The sequence below is a fragment of the Drosophila bipectinata genome, chromosome 3L, assembly GCF_030179905.1.
Source record: "Drosophila bipectinata strain 14024-0381.07 chromosome 3L, DbipHiC1v2, whole genome shotgun sequence".
NCBI classification, from domain to species: domain Eukaryota; kingdom Metazoa; phylum Arthropoda; class Insecta; order Diptera; family Drosophilidae; genus Drosophila; species Drosophila bipectinata.
Window position 1 is genome coordinate 15424159 of NC_091738.1, and position 13223 is coordinate 15437381.

Below are 13223 nucleotides of genomic sequence, written 5' to 3' on the forward strand. Positions count from 1 at the left end.
AACAGTTTAGCGCTTGAACATGCCCCAAGTTGCATAGACTTTGCACTTTTCACTTTTCCCCCAAAAACCCAAAGTCGTACATATTTCTTGGCCAAAGTAAAAGTTTTCAGTCTTGGTGGCAGCACAAATACAATTTGTGCTCGGTGTTCGCTTTTATTCTCGAAAAAAAAACACAAACAGCTTAAAGTGCTCGCTGAGAAAGGATGAGTATCCTTATATCCTGATACAAGGTGTCAGTCTCCTGCTTGCTTGCCAGTTGCCTCCTAGCCAGCTATCCAGCCATCCAGCCAGCCAGCCACGAGGAACCGAGGAATGGCAGGAAGGAAGCTTTTTCAAAATGCCAAATGATAAATGCATTTTTAATGGACCACCCGAGACAACTTCCTTCGGCAAGGCTTAGCGGCAGGCGTGAATGAAGCCCCATCAGCCCCCAACGGCCCCGACATCGGCCACGCCCCTTTGTTGTGAGCCGGTGATTAAGCTAATGTTTCGCTCCTTTAAACTCGGTGAATTCTTGTTTCAATTAACCGAAGCTAGCAGACGAACAAATTGCTTTAGCTCGCTCCCCAAAAAATAAATGCTCGACACGTGTGTTAATAAATTGCCCGAATTTAACCTTTTGGCCCGGCGATTGCCAAAGCTTTTATTTGTGCAATCAGGCTTTAATGCAATGAACCCGAGTGCCCTCTGCAATTGTTTTTACTCACATTCCAGAGCGGGTTTTCCATTTAATCAATATTCCAAACACAAAGGCAACAAGGTTTGAAGCACACAAATTCACGCAACAAATTGAAAAAAGGAAAAAAAAAAAACAAAAAATGGGGAAAAACGAAACTTTCAATCCAAAATTGTGGCTAAACAAAAAACTAAATGGTAAGCAGAAGCTATGGGAGATGGCCGGGCGCCTAAAAGCATGCCCCACAAATTGAAAATAAATGCTAGCGAAACAAAAAAACGCCTCGCTGACCATTTTAATTTACTAAGTTTTGATGATGTACAAAAAGGGTGTTACACCCCAAAAAAAAATATATATACAACCAAAACATGCAGTAGATAAAATGTACACGTTGTTACTTGATGTGTGAAATGTTCACAAAAAATGTATACAAAATAAAAGGGTTTCAAAAGGAGTTCTGTTGAGCAGCGAGAATGAAAAATGGCTTACCATATGTCGGCGTATCTATAGTACGTCAGATAGTTATTGGTATCTGGGTAGCTGGGGTTCGGGCAGCAAGCCTTGGCCGGGACTGGCCAGCACCTGCAAGCAATCAATTCATAATGCTGGTGGAAAACAGAAGCAGAAATGGCTATCCAATGACCAGAGCAGTCAGAATTTATGAGCTTTGAAGCGGATAGAACCGCAGAGCAATGTCATTAACTGGAAACCAAAGAACAGAGAAGGTTCTCCCAGCGCAGGATAAATGAGCTGTTGATGGCCAGCCATAAGGATGCTGTTCGGATAAGCCGGTGAAATGGCTATAAAATTACCAACGAGTTGATTAGGTTAGTGAAAATAAAAAAAAAAGAGAACTGCGATTCAAATTGAAATGGAGCTGGCAATGGCAGATGGTTTTTGAAAATAGATTACACAGAGAGTATTTTCCAGAAAGCCAAACTTTAATCAAGAGGAGGTGCAAAAATGTAGCATTGCTTAACTTTTAATCACTGCTTAAACTTGGCTGGGAAAACTCAAATACTTTTAAAGTTTAATTGAAAGCAAAAGAGAAGTGTTAGTTAGATTTTTTCAACTTTTCTCGAACTGATAAAAATCATCGTTGTTTTTTTCTTTCTTCACTTTTTCTACTCCACTGGGGAAAATTTTTCCTTTGTCCTTCCTCTCCTCCACTCCTGAGTGGCCATTATGAATTTTTTACTTCGCCTTCTGTTTGATTATTGCTCATTTTGCTTGACCAAAGAACATTTTATTAATTTCTCCTCGCTATTTCACTTTTTTTATATCCCTTTCAATAAAAAGGAAGGAAGCGAATGGTTGATAACAATATTCGCGATGTCATTTATGCAAAACGAACAAAGCCCAAACAAAGTCCAATAAACATAAAAAAAAAAAAAACAGAAAAGAAAACGCGGGTAGTGTGGTATTCACACGTTTTGCAGTTGCAGCAACCTTAATAGGTGAAACAATGGGCTCTAAACAAAAGGCTCTGCGGCAGGCCCAATTGGATAAGGACTAACCCCGTTCCCTGGGAAAAAGAAACCTCCGCCCCTCCCTGTTCAGCTTCATTGTTGCACTTGTCTGACGGAGACAAAAGCCACTGAGAACCGGCTAATGTGTTGCACTTTCTCTCCATGCAACTTCCTCCGAGACTCCATCCCCTCCCTGCGGCTGCTGCCAGAATCCTGGATGGAAGGGTTCGGATTCAGACAATGCCCTCTATCTGCGCAATAAGGAAATGGCTAGCAGCGACGATTGTGTTCTATATTTAGGTAGTGCCACGCCTCTCCATCAGCATTCTGCTGCAACTTCAGAGGCAGCTGGCCATTGTTTATGCCACGCGCGCAGATTCAATAAATTTTAGCGCACGTGGAAGTGGGTCTGCGTTTTTGTGGTAAAAATTACAGGATACTGCATTGAATACAGGAAATAAAAATCTATATACTTGTACTATTGTATATTTTTAAAAATTCCTGGAAATTGAAATTTATATCAGCTCATTGGGATTCAACGCACGCCTGATTAGCCAACCACTTGCATATTACGCTCACACAATTGTCTTACACCGATTATCCTTGGCGTTGCAAAGTGCAGTTGATCCTGCAGATTTTACTTAGTCCCGGAAGGGGAGAAGAAATGAGGAAAAAGGAGCAAGCACCAGAGACAAAATGGGGTTAACTCGTGCACTTAACGGCAACTCGAGCGCCTCGAGGACGAGGACAACATTATAAATCCTTGGCAGGCATTTTGCAAGTGGCAGTCGCAACTTGTAACCACTGGATGAACCCACAGCAGCCCCTCCTCCTAGTAGCCCGGCTTAAGAGCATTGCCAAGCAATGTTAACGGTCTACTTTTTTTTTTTGGCGAATGTTGTTAGACAACTCACACCCAAAACTCAATTTAGTCAGTTTTTAATGAGGAAGCAGTAACCACTCTTCGTGAGACAGTTTTCCAGCATTACGATTTAGTGCATTACATATGTGCACTGGAAATAAAAATATGGTAACTTCTTGAGACTTGATATTTGATATATACAGATGTATAATATAGTTATTAACAAATTTATATATAAATAGTTGTACTATTCTAAAGAAGTTCTTTATAAAATTGTTTCCTTAAAATTTAATTTAATACTTTAATATTATCTTTTAAATATTTTCAATATTATAATCTCCTTGTTTTTCTTTCAGTGTCAGCTTTTCACAATTTGCATTGGGTAAGCGGTTATGACTCTGACAGGAGTCGAGCTCCGATGCAGCGCTCAGGGCCCCTCAAAGGAATTCGCTTCGATGTCTGTCATGTCATTTATTACCGCTCTGCCTTCTTTTGCCTTCAGTGCCCCTCGCTTCCCGCACCGCCCCTTCTCGCTTTACCGCTCCTTCCGGCCCCGCCCCGGTGACATCCGTTTTGTTCAATCGTTAGACATTTCCGTTGCGCTGTCCCTTTTTAGTGCGACGCTCGTCTCGTCCTTTGTGAGCGTTATCCTGCCATCGTGCGCCTGTCCAGCCCGTGTCCTGTTTTCTACAGCCTGCCGCCCGCGGCCCGTCCGTCTGTCCTTCCGTGCTTCACTGTAGTGAGCACTGTACTCCCTCGGCGCGCAGCCTGTTGTTTGTGTAATCGCATAAAGATGGCTCAATAACACAACATGGGGCGTATGGGCGAATGGAGAGCGGGGCAGTTGAGTGGGTGGGGTGTCCTTTTGGGCTGTGCCAGCAATTTGTGGGTCAAATTGAATTTGTATTGTGGCCGAGCAGCGCAAAATTGATTGAAACATTTGCGTGAATTTATGTCCTTGAAATGATTGGCCAGCCGCATCTTTGTGCCAGCCGTATCTCCGAGCCACCAAGTATGCCAAGTATCCCAACTGACCGTGTCCTTCGCCGTCTTGCCAATCTGCCGGCTCTGGTCGTTTTGGGCCGTGCATTATTTATGGGATTAGTGGCTTCAGACCATTCGGCCAATGGCCACGTGCCAGGGCCCAAACTGCTCCGGCCTCAAAACTGATTAGGTTCAATGAAGTCCTGCCCCTCTGTCACTTTGCTTGTCTCTGCTGGGACGTTTTCTTAGGGCTCCAAGCTTGTTTTGCAGCATTTTTTGGGAAGAGTGCTCTTTCAACCGCCCGGCTTCATTTATTTTTCATACACATTGCCCAGCAAAATAAAACAAATTTGCACTTTAATATGCGCCAGAGTTGACCTTGAGTCGAGTTTGAAAACTTGCGCACACACACACTCACATCAAAAAAGCTCATACTCATGCACAAGGGCATGTGTAGACTGTTTCCGTCTGTCGGCCAGTCAGGGCAACAAGTTGTCTCGTGTATATGGCTAAAAATCTGGCTAACAGACTGCAAAGCAGCCAACAACATGAGTGTGCAACTGCCACACTGGCCAACATAAAATGATGGACTTGACGAATGAAATAATATCTGAAATCAGCTTGCAAACGAATTTAAAATGACTGTATTAGATCAGTTATTATTTAATCCTTAAAGTATCAAAATAACTTTGTTGTCTAGCGTAACGAGGCCAATGTCATGCTTCAACTTGCACATTTACTTTTTAATTTAAAATGTGACGTTTCAGGTTGCGTTCTCGTGTTTTCGCTAGGCAGCTGCTTTTCGTCTAATTTCTTTAAGTGCCCAACGTGGCGTATGCGTAATGGGTGCAACACCGCCGCGCCCGAAAGTAGGCTGCAGCAAAATTTTCAATTACAAAATGTCAGACAAGCCGCAGATAGCGGGCGGCTGTTGTGGGGCTTATCAAGATGTTTCTAACTTGTATTTGTATCTGTATCTGCAGCTGTAGCCGTAACTGTATCTGTAGCTTGGTGACTAGCTAGAGGCTATGTGGGGTGGTGGGGGGTGTGTGTTATCATTGGCATTGTAAAACAAGTCACTTAACACACTCGCACCCACACACGTGCATGGGAAAGAAGTTAAATTTGCTGCTTTTGTTGGCAGTTGTAAAACAATGCCCTGGAATTGTGCCTTTTGTGCTTTGTGTGTGTCTGTGTTGGAATGTGTGTCTGTGGGTGTTTTGTATCTTGTATCTTTTTGTTAGCTCAAGTCAATTGTTCTGCATGTGTCGCACTTTCCATGCGCCTGTCGGCTGTACACTGAACAGTATCCTTGCCACTGTGTTTGTGTCTCTTTATTTACGTGTTATCTGTGCCCATTCTGCCCCCGAGGCACGCCCCCTGTTTATACTCTTGCCACAGTCAGTATGCCAGTGTTGTTGCCACTTGTCTGCCTATTGCGCACTGATTGTTTGCATCATAATTTATATTGGCATAATTAAACATGGCTATACTCGGTTATTAAGTTGAAAACATGAAAGTTTTTATATTGTTTCTACTAATCGAAAATGTTAAACTTTTCCTGATTGCAGTGCAGCACTAAATAGTATCTTGAATTAATTTTTGCAAGCTCGAACTGTTGCCATATGCTTGACGATTCCGCTTTTTATTTTCCCGGGGCTACTTTCGAAGAAAATGCGTAAATTACAGTTTTCCTTTGCGCTCCCTCGACCTTTATGCGTGTCCAGTCGTGCAAAAATAAAGAAAACATAATAAAAAGAAGACGGGACTGCAGAAGAGGGTGCAGATGGTCCTGAGCGAGTCAACCCAGCCCAGCCCAGGCCAGTCCAGGCGAAGAAAAGCGTTATGTAATGTGGCAACGCGGCGTATACGCAATGCCGACTGGGGTTGTCGCCTTGTTAGCTGGCCTTTCGCCATTTGCCATTCATTTCCATTTTTTGTATGCACTGCTGGCTTCCATTATTTGGCTTTAATTGCTGCATGCAGACCCTGCCTTCGGCCACTACGTGCTTTAATTAAAATACAATACGATGCGTAACAAACAAAAAGAAAACAAAGACCAAAAAACAAAAAAATGCCAAAGAGGAATATTCTGGCCCATAAAAGACAGAAAATATTGAAGTGATAAGTTGCTGGCTTAAATTTCATAACAGGCGTATGCTGAATGCCATTGCCGCCTTTGTTTTTTGCCATAATTAACCAAATTAACTGTAAATAAAAATTCATTTATTGCGTGCGCCAATCAAAAAGCAACTTGTTAAGAGGCCATCACTTTTGGGCCTCCCACACAGGCGCTCATTTATGCGCACATCGCCGTACCCGAACTGTCTTTCTGGCATTCCACTGGCCCACCTTTAGTTTGGCAGCAGGGAGTGAAGTCGGCTAACGGCAAAGTGTAATAAATAAATTAACATAAAACAAACACAAATTAATGAATGAATAAATGATTCGCAAGGTGGGTGCAGTCGGCATTCGAACGAGTATTAATATTATACAGATTTCTATACAAATGGCACTGTCGATCAACGTCAATTAGTTACCAAATGGCGAAGGCAATTTCCAATCATTTTTTCCGTTAATTTGTTGTTTTGTTTTCGCCCTGTAATGAGCCTGTCCTATCCTGGCCAAATGTAAATTGTAAGCGAATCAATCAGTCAACAGCAACAGCTGTTCATGATTTATTCAGATGGCGGAGTTGGGGGCGTGGCGTGCCTCACAGTTGAAAATTTTAATAATATACAAAAGCTGTTGTCAGTCTGTTGAATTGATTTTCTCCGAATTTCGAATTCTCATTTAATGCTCCTTCATTTCCTTTTATTTATTTATGCGATGCCAGCTCAGGACATTGCGACACAACCAGCCAAAGGATCGAACCATGTCAGAGTCCTTGCCAAGGTGGAAGTACATGTGTGGGAATTTGTCACAAGGCACAAAGCTATTTAGTTGAGAGCCCCAAAATATATACCAGTTTCTTTTGAAACTTGTAGCTCTTTCTGGGGGAAGGATGAACTTTTCTCTTCCCCTCGGAATGATTTGTTCCATTCAGTGGTAAATTTTAATTAAACACAGTTTACGTCCGAATCGGACAGCAGAGCCTAAATAATTTATGGCTGTGCGAAAAAGTGAGGGAATTCTTTGCGCGGAATACAATAAATAAGAGCTACAGCTACCGTGCCCCTGCGGAAATAATTAACACGAAAGTCGAGGCAAATAACTTGGTTAGCAGTTTTCCTCTATAGTTTCCGATGATGAGAACGATAATGACGAGGCCTTTGTCAGCAGTTTTTCTCCACAATACCGTAATGAATTAATTGATTTGCGGTTCGCCTCCGAAAGGTGAATGAAATATTAAAGTCAACATTTGATGGTTAATGCCCATGTCTGCAGATGTGTGAGGGAATGATCAGAAACTCTGAAAGTGTCAGCTGTCATTGGCATCTGCCGTTGCTCGATTTGTCTGCCAATTGTAAATCGCTGCTCGTATATTTAATGGCCCAAAACGGGTGCTCCGGAGTGCTTGAGAGTGGCATTAAGGACCTCTTTCCCACACACAGCTGTCCGAGGTAAAGTGCAATTAAAGTAATTTAATTTATTATTTGCCATTGATCAGCAAACTTCAACGGCATAAATCATTGAGAAATGGCCCGTTTTTATGCATTTGTATGTTGCATTTTATTTAAAATGCTGACAGCACACATTAATGCGCGAGTCCTTTCGAAGTTCAGAGGACTCGATAGAGTACGAGTGGGTTCGCTGCGTTCTTTAATGGCAATTAAAACGCGTACTTAAGCCCACCCCTTTTCAATTTTCGTGAGCCCGGAGAGGTGGGCTGCTGTAACCGCGTAACTAGTAAATGCAATTAAACATGCCCGCAGATTTTGGAGCAAAACCTCTTCCAGCATCCTGCCTGCTTCCTAGCGTATTCCTGCTTCGTCCTGGCCCGTTCGGGTCCCAGCCCTTCCAGCTGACTCTCATTAATTCGGTTGTCGCTATATCCGATTAATTACGCCCCCGCTCCGAATGGCAGGTAAAATGAGTTATGCTGCAACAACCAACAGGCAACAACCTACCGGCAACCTACAACAGAAAAAGCCTCAAATTATGTTTGCGGAAATTTATGAGTGGGCCAATTCAGGCCAGACCAGGCCAAACCAGGATACCATGCTACCATGCTACCAGGACACTGTCAGTGAGTACTTGTAATTATATATATTTTTTAATAAGCAGTTAGCATAACGAGGACATCAGCTAATCGCCGCTTAACATCTTGGCTTACAAAGTTAAATAACATTTTGTTACCTTATTTTCCTTTAGCCGTTTAATAACTTAATGCCGACTTTTACACACATCACACACCTGTGATGAGTGCGTCGCGCGTGTGTGCTTGTGTGGCCTTTTGTTTCTGTTTCTGGTCTAAGAGAATTTAATAAGCTTAATGCGTCTACTGGTTGAGGCCAAACAGGCAGTGAGCGGCAACTTAGATGAATTTCCCAAGATATGCTGGGCACACCCTCAAGACAAACACACACACACTCGAACTCTCGCATGCCGGTGACTTGTGCGCCCAACAAATGCAATTAATTATAATTTTTAATTAGCTCGGCAGCAGCTACCGCTACAAACGCTTCCACAATAATAAAAGCGAAGAAAGCTGGAAAATTCTATTTCATATTGCCGACGCATGACGCGCCTCGACACGCGATTAATAAAAGGGGGGCCAACCGTCAAGTCAAGTGCCAGCGGGCGGTGGTCCTGTGGGGTGGTCCGCTTTGGGGGGGCGTGGCCGGTACAAGCGACAGAAACAGGGACAGCAAGTGAAAGGTATTTAGTCACGCGGAAAGAAATGTTTACTTTTATTAGCCGGTAGCCGGGACTAGAGAGCGCCAAAGGGAAAAACGCAGGAAAATCCGGGAACTTGGAAAATTGAAAGAGCTACCATTAAGGTGAGCTGTATAATCCAAAGCTTAACTCTAAGTATTTTTTTTTTTTTAATTTTTTAGCTTTATTAAAATATATGTTTTTTATGAAAGTAACATCTCCTAATAAAACGAAAAAAAATTATTTAAAAAAAATCTAAAGCAGCTTATTGAATGATTTTCTGGTTTTTTGATTTTAAGAATTATATTTTTTGATGAAACACAGTTTTTTTGAATAACGTATTAATAAACATAATACACATTTTTTTGAATAACGTATTAATATACATAATATAATACAAGATATAAAAAATTCTTTCTCTACTGATTTTGCAGAATAAAATATATTAAATACATTTTCTACCTGCCCCTTTTAACCTCTTCCTTTAAAATTTTTTGTTGAGGTTCACCCCATTGTCCATACATGTCCTGGCAAACTGAATGTGGATTAGCCACGCCTCTTCAACGCCCCCCTGCTTTTTGGCCACTCAATGCGTTGTTTACGTGCGAATGTGAAATACTCATTTCAGTTTCGTTGTTTATTGTTGTGAAACGCCCCCGCGAAGTCCCTACACTTCCCTACCTTGAATCCCACACCGTTAAAGGGAAAGGATGATGAAAGCAAAACAAGTCCAGAGGTGGAAGCACCAATACAGTATCTATATAGTAAGAGGGTAAGCCGAGACCTTTGCAATCCATCAGGCTGAATGGCTTTAATCCCCCCGTGGGGCTGCTTGTCTGTCTGCCTGTCTGTGTTAATTCCTGCGAGCGGATCCGTTTAAGGCATTTCGCCGTAGGACTACGTCTCCGTCGCCGATTCACTGTAGCAGTATTTGAGTGGTTCAGTTCCAAGGTCAGCTGTCGCCAAGCAGCTGTTAAGGCGCAAATTAGATTTGCCTGAGCCAACCGTGCGCCGAGACAAAGCCGCCAAAGCCATGACAGATCAGGGCCAGAAGGGCCTAGAGCGTTGGCCATATTCTAAAATGGCAACTGGCAACGGGGGCAATGGCAAAATTAGAGACTCGAGACGTTGACTCGTTGTTTGTTGCTAATTAGGCAAAAATTACATTTTAAAAGGCTGCCGAGCGTAAAATGGAAAAAGTTCTCAACCCAAACTCTCAGCTAGTTATTTTATGCTGCAGTCAGTGATGGCATTATTTTATGCTTAACTTCTTGTACATTTTTCGGTTCTATATTTTGCACAATTTTCGTGATGGGATCCTTTGAAAATGGGCATTTACCTTATAGGGTCCACAATGATGGCTATATCTTTCCCAATTCTCATCCGATTCTCAAGCGGAGTACCTTAAACGATTTCTAGATCGATTCTCCACCATTCTGCATCAAAATCCTGAGACGAAATATTTTTTAGATTTTTTGTCCATTTTTGTGATGGTATAAAGTTTCTACCCCTAAAAGTAGAAACCTACTTATACTTTTATCGCCATTTTCAAATAGCTTAGAAACTGGTTCTCTAGATACTGCTAGGGTGACTCCCCAATCACCAGAAGAAGAAAAATATGGCACATTTCATGAAAGATTAATCCAAAAAACGTCGTGTGCCAATTTTCAACACTTTTCCAAGAAAGTCATCTCGAACAGAAAGTGTCTCATATAACTTTTAGGGCCTTTGCCTGAGTGGCGTTATAATGAGTATGACGCAAACGTGATGTTGAGGCATCTGCAAGTGCCGACACTGTGGCAGGAGCCCCAGCACGCATCCTTGGACACTGGAAAGCATGAAAGTTGCACTCGAATTTAAGGCGTGTTCATTCAGGGTCACAAAGTTGCTGCTACAGCTGTGTACTAGCCGTTTTAGCCAACAAATTGCGGCCATTTCTCAGTCAAAATTTATGTTATGCATAAGTGAAAATGTGTGGCAAGCAATTTGTTGACCGTGTGGCACACACACACACACCATGCAACACCCATCGCCTAACCACGCTAATTTGATTCAGTTGAGTGATAAATTCAATTTGTGAAATCACACCATCAACATCATCATTAGCAGACATTGCAAAGAGTTCAAAATTAAATGCCAACAAATTGCGTTTTTTTGCGCCTCCAGGGGCTACCAGCAGAAATTAAATTTGACAAAAATGTATATAAATTTCTGTGCCTCTGACACAATTAGCGGGGTGTTTGGGCATGCAGCGGAAAACTCTGTTTGGGGTCTGCCACAAAAATATGTATATAAACCCGATGGGTATGCGAAATTTATGCCCACTAAGCCAATAAAAATTCGCACAAAAACGGAATGACAAGCCGCCAAAAATGTCAGTGGCCCATCAAAAGGGATTGACACCGAGCTCAGGAGGTAGCAAGGATATATATACAAATGTATATATATGTATATAAGTATAAAGCAGACAGAAAGGCTAAGAAGGATACGTTGGATTGAGTATAACAAGAAGCCAGCTATTTGAGGCATATTTTACACGCTTTTCTACTTCGTTTACACGCACGAACCGGAGGACGAGCGAGGACCAAGGACCAAGGACCTTGTTCCACTCCATGGAGGCAAAATAGATAGAGAGGCGGCCAAAGTATTTGATGTGCATGTATAAGTGTGCATATAAAGTGAAAACATTTACACATGTTTGATTTATGGGTCAAGTGTGTGATAAAACTACAAAGCAGTCGCGCACACAACCACTCACACAGACTCCGACGTATAGGGACGAGATAGACAGGACGAGCTGACTGAAATCAGAGTAAATCATGCAAAATACAAACGAAAGATGAGAATATGCCAGCGTGCCGGCGTTCAGCAAAATTATGCAGTCACAAGGATGTGCGAAAAGTCGCAACTCGAGCGACGAGCCAGCGCGCCAAAGTATGCAATAAAATAAAGAATGAAGAAGAAAAAAATGTGAAAAAGGATGGAAGGACATCGCCCACTTCGCTGGGCGGCCATAAAAATTGTATTTCAGTTAAGTGCCCAGCAATTGGACACTGTCCGCTTGAAAAAGGTCCGGCTTAAATGGCATTAAACGTTCGCCAGGGGCGGAGCTTTCGAGGGGGGAGATTTTTCAGCCACGCAGACAGCTCATAATTCGAAATACGTTTCGGAAAAAGTGACAGGATGCTTCGGGCAGGACAACTGAATTTTTGAGATTGCCGTTTCAAAAGCATAAGTTTTTTATTTGTAATCTGTTGCGAAACTAAAACCCAAAGTTTACAATAAATATTAAAATTTTGTCAGTGACTTTAAAAATGTTTCAATCTAGCAGAGACCTGACACATCTGCTCACGATTGTAGAAAAGCAAAGTAATTGCATTTGATGCCAACTGAAATTGGCAACGAAGGACTCTTGCCGACAAATTCCATTATTTTTCACTAGTACCCAGATCAGATAGCCTTATGCATTAACGTTTATGACAACGTTAGTTCACACCGATTCCCATCTCGTTAGAGCTCCTAATAACATTTAAATTTGAAAACGAAAGAAACACTCGTTAAATAAGCAATTTACATATAAACAAAATGGAAAAAATAATTATTTACACAGCAATTCGGGTGCAACAGCTATTGTTGGTCAAAAATAAACGAGAGGAGAGAGTGTCAGGCCTAATTTATGTGAACGAAATGCCGAAAATTCCATTTGAGACAAAGGTCCTGGCAGAGGAGCCATGGCAACAAAAATTGAAAATGACAAATTGCATTAGATGGAGAATGGGTGCAGGACAGAGGGAATTTCTGAATTTGTGAATTTCTGAAGTGGGTGCCGGCACTGACCGCAAAATGACAGCACACAGTGGGCCAGGAACCCAACTCGGGTTTTGGTTATCCATTTATGAAGACAACAGGACCACCAACAATGTCGCACATATTCAAAAAGCAATTCTCGGCTAAAGCCGACTAAAACACATTCACATCGTTAAAACAAGGGGATGCCAAAACCACAAGGATACACGGAAAAATTAAAAACAAAATTCCAAACCAACACAGAAACAAACACCAAAACCGAAGAGCAAAACAAACAGTCAGCGAGCGAACCCATTTAAACCGATTTTCTAATCAAAGCCGTATTACTTCCCATAACCAAACCCACAGAGTCACACATGGATATATCCTTTTATCCATACAAACATATACTTACATCCATGAGCGATTTAGCCCCTACCTCATTTTCCACTCACCTCGCACACACAACGCGAAATTTAATTATGAGCCAGAGCAAATTTTCTATTTTTTTGCGTTGCTGTCGACAACGCGGCGTGAAATATAATTAATTTGCTATTTTTAAAGGCCAAAAATGAGAAATTTGACTGGAAAACTGGCGCCAAAATAATTGCCATGGGAACGCCCCCTT